This window comes from Salvelinus sp. IW2-2015, unplaced genomic scaffold, assembly GCF_002910315.2.
Source record: "Salvelinus sp. IW2-2015 unplaced genomic scaffold, ASM291031v2 Un_scaffold1491, whole genome shotgun sequence".
NCBI classification, from domain to species: Eukaryota; Metazoa; Chordata; class Actinopteri; order Salmoniformes; family Salmonidae; genus Salvelinus; species Salvelinus sp. IW2-2015.
The window spans coordinates 1-8857 of record NW_019942942.1 but is presented as its reverse complement, the minus strand read 5'-3'; the positions used below and the strand labels follow the sequence as shown (position 1 = coordinate 8857).

The 8857-nt window shown below is 40.0% G+C and overlaps 2 non-coding genes across 2 annotated transcripts; both read left to right on the top strand.

Moving 5' to 3' along the window:
* Positions 1-1534: 1534 nt before the first annotated feature.
* Positions 1535-1606, top strand: trnar-ccu (transfer RNA arginine (anticodon CCU)). The gene has a single exon. It is a non-coding gene; the product is annotated as a tRNA-Arg (tRNA).
* A 1677-nt stretch (positions 1607-3283) lies between these two features.
* Positions 3284-3355, top strand: trnat-cgu (transfer RNA threonine (anticodon CGU)). Its single transcript has one exon. It is a non-coding gene; the product is annotated as a tRNA-Thr (tRNA).
* The last annotated feature ends 5502 nt before the right edge of the window (positions 3356-8857 follow it).

Genomic DNA, 8857 nt, shown 5'->3' with positions numbered 1-8857 from the left:
AGGGAACCCGATAAACATTCATTTGTGGTCCTTGAAATTGCACTCAATACTCCTATGATGCAACTAAATGAGTGTGACTCGTCGGTCAGCTCTGGCCTTCTTGATTGGTCGCTCACTGGGTCGTGGGTAGTTCCTGTTCGGGCCTGGTGTCGACGTTCCATTGGCTCTTAACATGGTTCTTTGTCTTAGAGTCTCAACCTTGAGCAGAATGCGTGTGCGTTTTGTTTTAGCAGGGGCCTGTTCATGGGGGAGGGGAGTGTGTGTGGGTCTGTGGTTATTATCATTAAGGGTACGAGTTGGGGGTAAAGAGGGGATGGGTGCATGTTGTGTTCAAGTTAGCTTGTGTTTGAGAAGTTGTTAAACAACAGTTTCCAGGTATCTATTAATTCTTCACTAGGTCAAGCTCCGCCTTATCTCAGCTCACTGGTCAGATAACAACACCCACCCGTAGCACGCGCTCCAGCAGGTATATCTCACTGGTCATCCCCAAAGCCAACACCTCTTTGGCCGCCTTTCCTTCCAGTTCTCTGCTGCCAATGACTGGAACGAATTGCAAAAATCGCTGAAGCTGGATGGAGACTTGAATTTCCCTCACTAACTTTAAACTCAGCTATCTGAGCAGCTAACCGATCACTGCAGCTGTACATAGCCCATCTGAAATAGCCCACCCAATCTACCTACCTCTTCCCCATTTTGTTTTTATTTACTTTCTGCTCTTTTGCACACCATATTTCTACTTGCACATCATCATCTGCTCATCTATCACACCAGTGTTAATTTGCTAAATTTTAATTCATTCGCTACTATGGTGCATTTATTGCCTTACCTCCTCACGACATTTGCAAAAAAACTATGTATAGACATATTTTTTTCTACTATTATGTAATTGACTGTACGTTTGTTTATTCTAAATGTGTAACTCTGTTGTTGTTTTGTGTGCACTGCTTTGCTTTATCTTAGCCAGGTCGCAGTTGTAAATGAGAACTTTGTTCCCACAGCTTTCCTGGTAAAATAAGGTGAAATAATACAAAAAAATGCAATTCATTTTCAGTAGCTATGCATTTGCAGTCTGGTCAACCCGCTCTCCAATTCATGCCTAACTTTTCCAGAATTGTAAATTCTAAGCAGGAAACAGAGATGTGCTAAATCATTTGGTCTTGTAATCTGAAGAACATGCGTTCAATCCCTGTTCGCACATTTATAGAACAGAAGTGGCATGGTTGCCAACTTTTATGGCATCATTTTCAAAAACTGAAGTTCATGTGTTCGATCCCTGTCCGTACTGTTTTAAGAATTGCTGCTATCATTTCATTGTAGTTTCAATCAATGGAGTGGTGTATATAAAAAGATATTGAATTAATATTCATTTTCTCAGCAAATGAAATGGGATGGAAGCTCAGAGGGGAGTGCATGCTATATATGTTTGAGGCCTCGGTTCAATCCCAAGATTCTCCACTGAGTTTATTTGTGTGCCAAATTCACATTTACACAACTACTACTTTCCAGAATGTTGATATATATTGCTGTATAGATAGGCATGGTGGCCAAGTGTTAAGGCGTCGGTCTCCTAAACCGAAGATCATGGGTTCAAATTCCATCCGTGCCTTTATGAAAGACATCTGATACCATTGAAATGTACTCTTATTGGAGCACTGTAGGAAAAGCAAGATTTTCAATATGGCATCACAACTATTATAGTAAGGGGATATGTCTGTACGCTATAGCCAATACTTAACATGCATGCGGTCCAAAGTTAATCCCCAACTTCTCTGCTGAGTCTATTGATTTGTTAAATTAGCTTTTGCACAACTCCCACTTTCCAGAATGTTGACATTCTAAGAAGGAAATAGATGTGCTAAGTCATCTGTTTTTGTAAACTGAAGCACATGGGTTCCATCCTTGTTCGACGTTTACGGAAGATAGCTGATATTATGGAAATGTACTTTCATTAGAACAGTGTAAAGAAAAAGTCAATTGTATTGATATGGCCACTGCGACCTGTATGCTCTAGTCGGCTGGCCCTCCATACATATTCGTCACGCCAGACCCACTGGCTCCAGGTCATCTATAAGTCTATGCTAGGTCAAACTCCGCCATATCTCAGCTCACTGGTCACGATAACAACACCCACCCGTAGCACGCGCTCCAGCAGGTATATCTCACTGGTCATCCCCAAAGCCAACACCCCCTTTGGCCGCCTTTCCTTCCAGTTCTCTGCTGCCAATGACTGGAACGAATTGCAAAAATCGCTGAAGCTGGATGGAGACTTGTATTTCCCTCACTAACTTTAAACATCAGCTATCTGAGCAGCTAACCGATCACTGCAGCTGTACATAGCCCATCTGTAAATAGCCCACCCAATCTACCTACCTCTTCCCCATTTTGTTTTTATTTACTTTCTGCTCTTTTGCACACCAGTATTTCTACTTGCACATCATCATCTGCTCATCTATCACACCAGTGTTAATTTGCTAAATTTTAATTCATTCGCTACTATGGTCCATTTATTGCCTTACCTCCTCACGACATTTACAAACACTATGTATAGACATAGATTTTTTTCTACTATTATGTAATTGACTGTACGTTTGTTTATTCTAAATGTGTAACTCAGTGTTGTTGTTTGTGTTGCACTGCTTTGCTTTATCTTAGCCAGGTCGCAGTTGTAAATGAGAACTTGTTCTCTACTAGCTTTCCTGGTAAAATAATGGTGAAATAATACCAAAAAAGAATTATTTTCATATATTACAGGAAGGGGATGTAGTTCAGTGGTAGAGCGCATGCTTTGCATGTATGAGGTCCTGGGTTCAATCCCCAACTTCTCCAATGTACATTTTTGCATTGACCCAACACCTACTTTCCAGAATGTTGAAATTCTAACCAGGAAACAGAGATGTGCTAAATCATTTGGTCTTGTAATCTGAAGAACATGCGTTCAATCCCTGTTCGCACATTTATAGAACAGAAGTGGCATGGTTGCCAACTTTTATGGCATCATTTTCAAAAACTGAAGTTCATGTGTTCGATCCCTGTCCGTATCTGTTTTAAGAATTGCTGCTATCATTTCATTGTAGTTTCAATGGAGTGGTGTATATAAAAGTATATTGTATTATATTCATTTTTCTCAGCAAATGAAATGGGATGGAAGCTCAGAGGGGGAGTGCATGCTATATGTTTGAGGTCCTCGTTCAATCCCAAGATTCTCCACTGAGTTTATTTGTGTGCCAATTCACATACACAACTCCTACTTTCCAGAATGTTGATAATATCTTGTGTATAGATAGGCATGGTGGCCAAGTGGTAAGGCGTCGGTCTCGTAAACCGAAGATCATGGGTTCAAATCCCATCCGTGCCTTTATGAAAGACATCTGATACCATTGAAATTACCTCTATTGGACTGTAGGAAAGAGCAAGATTTTCAAATGAAAATCCCATTTCAGCAAATGAAATGGGATGGAAGCTCAGAGGGGGAGTGCATGCTATATATGTTTGAGTCTCTGGTTCAATCCCAAATTCTCCAATGTATATTTTTGCATTGACCCAACATCTTACTGTCTCTATTATATTATGACAGACCAGCTAGATCTCTGCCTCAAATATATTATGGCAGACCAGCTAGATCTACTGTCTCAATTATTTTACGAAAGACCTGCTACATTTACTATCTCACCTACATTATGACAGACCAGCTACATCTACAGTCATTTAATATATTGTAAAGACCTGCTAGATCTACGTCTCTATTAATTATGACAGAAAAGCTAGAACTACTCTCAATTTTACAAAACCAGCTAGATTACTGTCTCTACTATATTTGACATCCAGCTTGATCTACTGTCTCTACTATATTATGAAAGACCAGCTAATCTACTGTCTCTATTATTTATGACAGACCAGCTAGATCTACTGTCTCTATTATATTAGACAGACCAGCTAGTTATACTGTCTCAATTATTTTGTGACAGACCAGCTACATCTACTGTCTAATTTACATTATGTCAGACCAGCTAGAATACTGTCTCATATTTTATGACAGACCAGCTAATCTACTGTCTCTATTATAATATGACAGACAGCTAGATCTACTGTCCTCAATTATATTACAGAAAGACCAGCTAGATTTTACTCTCTCTACTATATTATGACAACCAGCTTGATATACTGTCTCTATTATATATGAAGACCAGCTAATCTACTGTCTCTATTATATATGCAGACCAGCTAGACTAACTGTCTCTTTATATTATGACAGACCATTAGATCTATGTCTTTTTATATTATGAACGACCAGCTAGATATATGTCTCTATTATATTAGACAGACCAGCTAGTTATCTGTCTCAATTATTTGAGACAGACCAGCTACATCTACTGTCACTATTATTTATGATAGACACGCTAGATCTACTGTCTCAATTATTTTACGAAAGGCCTGGTCGTGCTATAGGCCTGGTACGTGGTGCCGGCTCTGGAGACGCACAGGAGGCTTGGTGCGTGGTGCCGGAACTGGAGGTACTGGGCTGGAGACACGCACCACAGGGAGAGTGCGTGGAGGAGGAACAGGGCTCTGGAGACGCACAGGAAGCCTGGTGCATGGTGTAGGCACTGGTGGTACTGGGCTGGGGGCGGAAGGTGGCGCCGGGATATACCGGACCGTGCAGGCGTACTGGCTCCCTTGAGCACCGAGCCTGCCAACTTTACTGGTTGAATGCTCCCGTAGCCCGACCAGTGCGGGGAGGTGGAATAACCCGCACTGGGCTGTGTTGGCGAACGGGGACACCATGCGTAAGGCTGGTGCCATGTATTCCGGCCCGAGGAGACGCACTGGAGACCAGACGCGTTGAGCCGGCTTCATGGCACCTGGATCAATGCTCACTCTAGCCCGGCCGATACGTGGAGCTGGAATCTACCGCACCGGGCTAAGCACACGTACAGGAGACACGTGCGCTCTTCGCATAACATGGTGTCTGCCGTACTCCGCTCTCCACGGTAAGCATGGGAAGTGGGCGCAGGTTTCCTACCTGACTTCGCCACACTACCCTTTAGCCCACCCCCCCCCCCCCCCCCAATACATTTTGGGATTCTTCTCGGGCTTCCAGCCACGCTTCCGTGCTGCCTCCTCATACCACCGCTCCTGGGCTTTAGCTGCCTCCATCTCTTCACGAGAGCGGCGATATTCTCCAATGTGAGTCCAGTGTCCTTTTCCTCCAGAATTGCCTCCCATGTCCAGGAGTCCTGTGTAGTGGGCCGCTGCTACTGCTGCTGTCCGTAGCCACGCTGCTTGGTCCGAGATTGGTGGGTGGTTCTGTAACGGCAGCCTTCCCTCTCTTCACGAAAGAGAGAGTGTAACAGGGATCGGACCAACATGCAGCGTCTTTGGTGCTCACATATTTAATGATGACGAATAAACAGTGAACACTTACGACAATACAAAAATAACAAAATGTGGCAAACCGATACAGCCCTATCTGGTGCAGAGAAAACACAAAGACAGGGAAAACCACCACAAATCCCCAACACAAAAACAAGCCACCTATATATGATTCCCAATCAGGGACAACGATTGACAGCTGCCTCTGATTGAGAACCATATTAGGCCGAACACAGAAACAGACAATAAGACACACAACATAGAATGCCACCCAGCTCACGTCCTGACCAACACTAAAACAAACAAAACACACAAGAACTATGGTCAGAACGTGACATACTGCTCTTTTATATTATGAAAGACCAGCTAGATCTACTGTCTCTATTATACCACGAAAGACGGCTAGATTTACTGTCTCTATTGTATTATGACAGCCAGCTAGATGTACTGCCTCTTTTATATTATGACAGACCATGCTAGATCTACTGTCTAAATTATATTATGAAAGACCAGCTAGATATACTGTCTCTACTATATTATGACAGACCAGCTAGATCTACTGTCTCTAATATATTTTGATAGGCCAGCTACATCTACTGTCTCTATTATATTATGACAGACCAGCTAGAAATACTTTCTCTTTTATATTATGACAGACCAGCTAGATCTACTGCCTCTATTATACTATGTTAGACCAGATAGATCTATTGCCTCTTTTATATTATGACAGACAAGCTAGATCAACTGTCTCAATTATATTACGAAAGACCAGCTAGATCTTCTTTCTCTATTAGATTATGACAGACCAGATAGATCTACTGTCTCAATTATTTTATGACAGACCAGCTACATCTACTGTCTGTAATACATTTTGACAGACCAGCTAGAACTACTGTCTGTATTATATTATGACGGACCAGCTAGACCTACTGTCTCTATTATATTATGACAGACCAGCTAGATCTTCTGTCTCTATTAGATTATAACAGACCAGCTAGAACTACTGTGTCTATTATATTATGACAGACCCTCTAGATCTTCTGTCTATATTACATTATGACAGACCAGCTGGAACTACTGTCTCTCTTATATTATGACAGACCATTTAGATCTCCTGTCTCTTTTATATTATGACAGACCAGCTAGATGTACTGCCTCTTTTTTACTTTGACAGACCAGATAGATTTACTGTCTCTACTATATTATGACAGACCTGGTAGATCTACTGTCTCTACAATATTATGACAGACCTGCTACATCTATCGTCTCTAATATATTATGATAGACCTGCTAGATCTACTGTCTCATTTTTATTATGACAGGACAGCTAGATCTATTGTCTCTATTATATGATGACAGACCAGTTAGATCCATTATCTATATTATATTATGACTGTCCAGCTAAATCTACTGTCTTTTATTATATTATGACAGACGAGCTACATCTAGAGTCTCTAATATATTTTGATAGACCTGCTAGATCTACTGTCTTAATGATATTATGACAGACCAGCTCGATCTTCTGACTCTATTATGTTATGACAGACCAGTTAGATCTATTATCTCTATTGTATTATGACAGTCCAGCTACATATACTGTCTTTATTATATTACAACAGACCAGCTATATCTACTGTCTCTATTACATTATGACAGACCAGCTAGATCTATTGTCTCTATTATATTACGACAGACCAGCTAGATTTACCGTCTCAATTATATTATGACAGGAAAGCTATATCTACTCTCTCAATTATATTATGGCATACTCGCTAGATCTACAGTCTCATTTTTATTACGAAATACCAACTAGATTTACTGTCTCTAATATATTATGACAGACCAACTAGATCTACTGTCTCTTCTATATTATGACAGACCAACTACATCTAGAGTCTCTAATATATTATGACAGACCAAAAGATCTACTGTCTAATTTATATTAAGATAGACCAGCTACATCTACAGTCTCTAATATATTATGGCACACCAGCTAGATATACTCTCTCAATTATACTACAAAAGACAAGCTAGATCTACTGTCTCTTTAATACTTTGACAGACCAGATAGATTTACTGTCTCTAGTATATTATGACAGACCACTTAGATCTACTGTCTCTACTATATTATGACATACCATCTACATCTAGAGTCTCTAATATATTATGATAGACCAGCTATATCTACTATCTCGATTATATTATGGCATACCATCTACATCTACAGTCTCTAATATATTATGACAGACCTGCAAGATCTACTGTCTTAATTATATTATGACAGACCAGCTAGATCTACTGTCTCTATTATATTATGGCCTGGATTATAATAGACCTGACCTGTAGACCTGGTCTGTATTATAATAAACCTGGTCTGTTTTTTAATAAACCTAGCATGTATTATAATAGACCTGACCTGTGTTATAATATACCTTGTCTGTATTATAATATACCTGATCTGTATTATAATATACCTGATCTGTATTATTATAGACCTGACCTGTATTATAATACACCTGGCCTGTATTATAATAGACCTGGCCTGTAGACCTGAACTGTATTATAATAGACCTGGCCTGTATTATAATATACCTGGCCTGTATTATAATAGATCTGGTCTGTATTATAATAGACCTGGTCTGTATTATAATAGACCTGGCCTGTATTATAATAGAACTGGCCTGTATTATAAAAGACCTGGTCTGTTGACCTGACCTGTATTATAATATACCTGGCCTGTATTATACTCGCCCTGGCCTGTATTATACTCGACCTGGCCTGTATTATAATAGACCTGGTCTGTATTATAATAGACCTGACCTGAATTATACTAGACCTGGCCTGTAGAACTGGCATGTATTATGATAGTCCTGGCCTGCATAATAATAGACAATGGCCTGTATTATAATAGCACTGGTCTGTATTATAATAGACTTGACCTAAATTATACTAGACCTGGCATGTAAACCTGGTCTGTATTAAAATAAACCTGGTCTGTTTTTTAATAAACCTAGCATGTATTATATTAGACCTGACCTGTGTTATAATATACCTTGTCTGTATTATAACATACCTGATCTGTATTATAATATACCTGATCTGTATTATAATAGAACTGGCCTGTAGACCAGGCCTGTATTATAATAGACCTGGTATGTATTATAATAGACCTGGCCTGTAGACCTGGTCTGTATTATAATAGACCTGGCCTGTAGACCTGAACTGTATTATAATAGACCTGGCCTGTATTATAATATACCTGGCCTGTATTATAATAGACATGTCCTGTTTTATAATAGACCTGGCCTGTAGATCTGACCTGTATTATAATAGACCTGGCCTGTATTAAAAAAGACGTGGCCTGCATTATAATAGTTCTGGTCTGTATTATAATAGACCTGGCCTGTATTATACTAGACCTGGCGTGTAGAACTGGCCTGTATTATGATAAACCTGGCCTGTATTATATTAGACCTGGCATGTATTA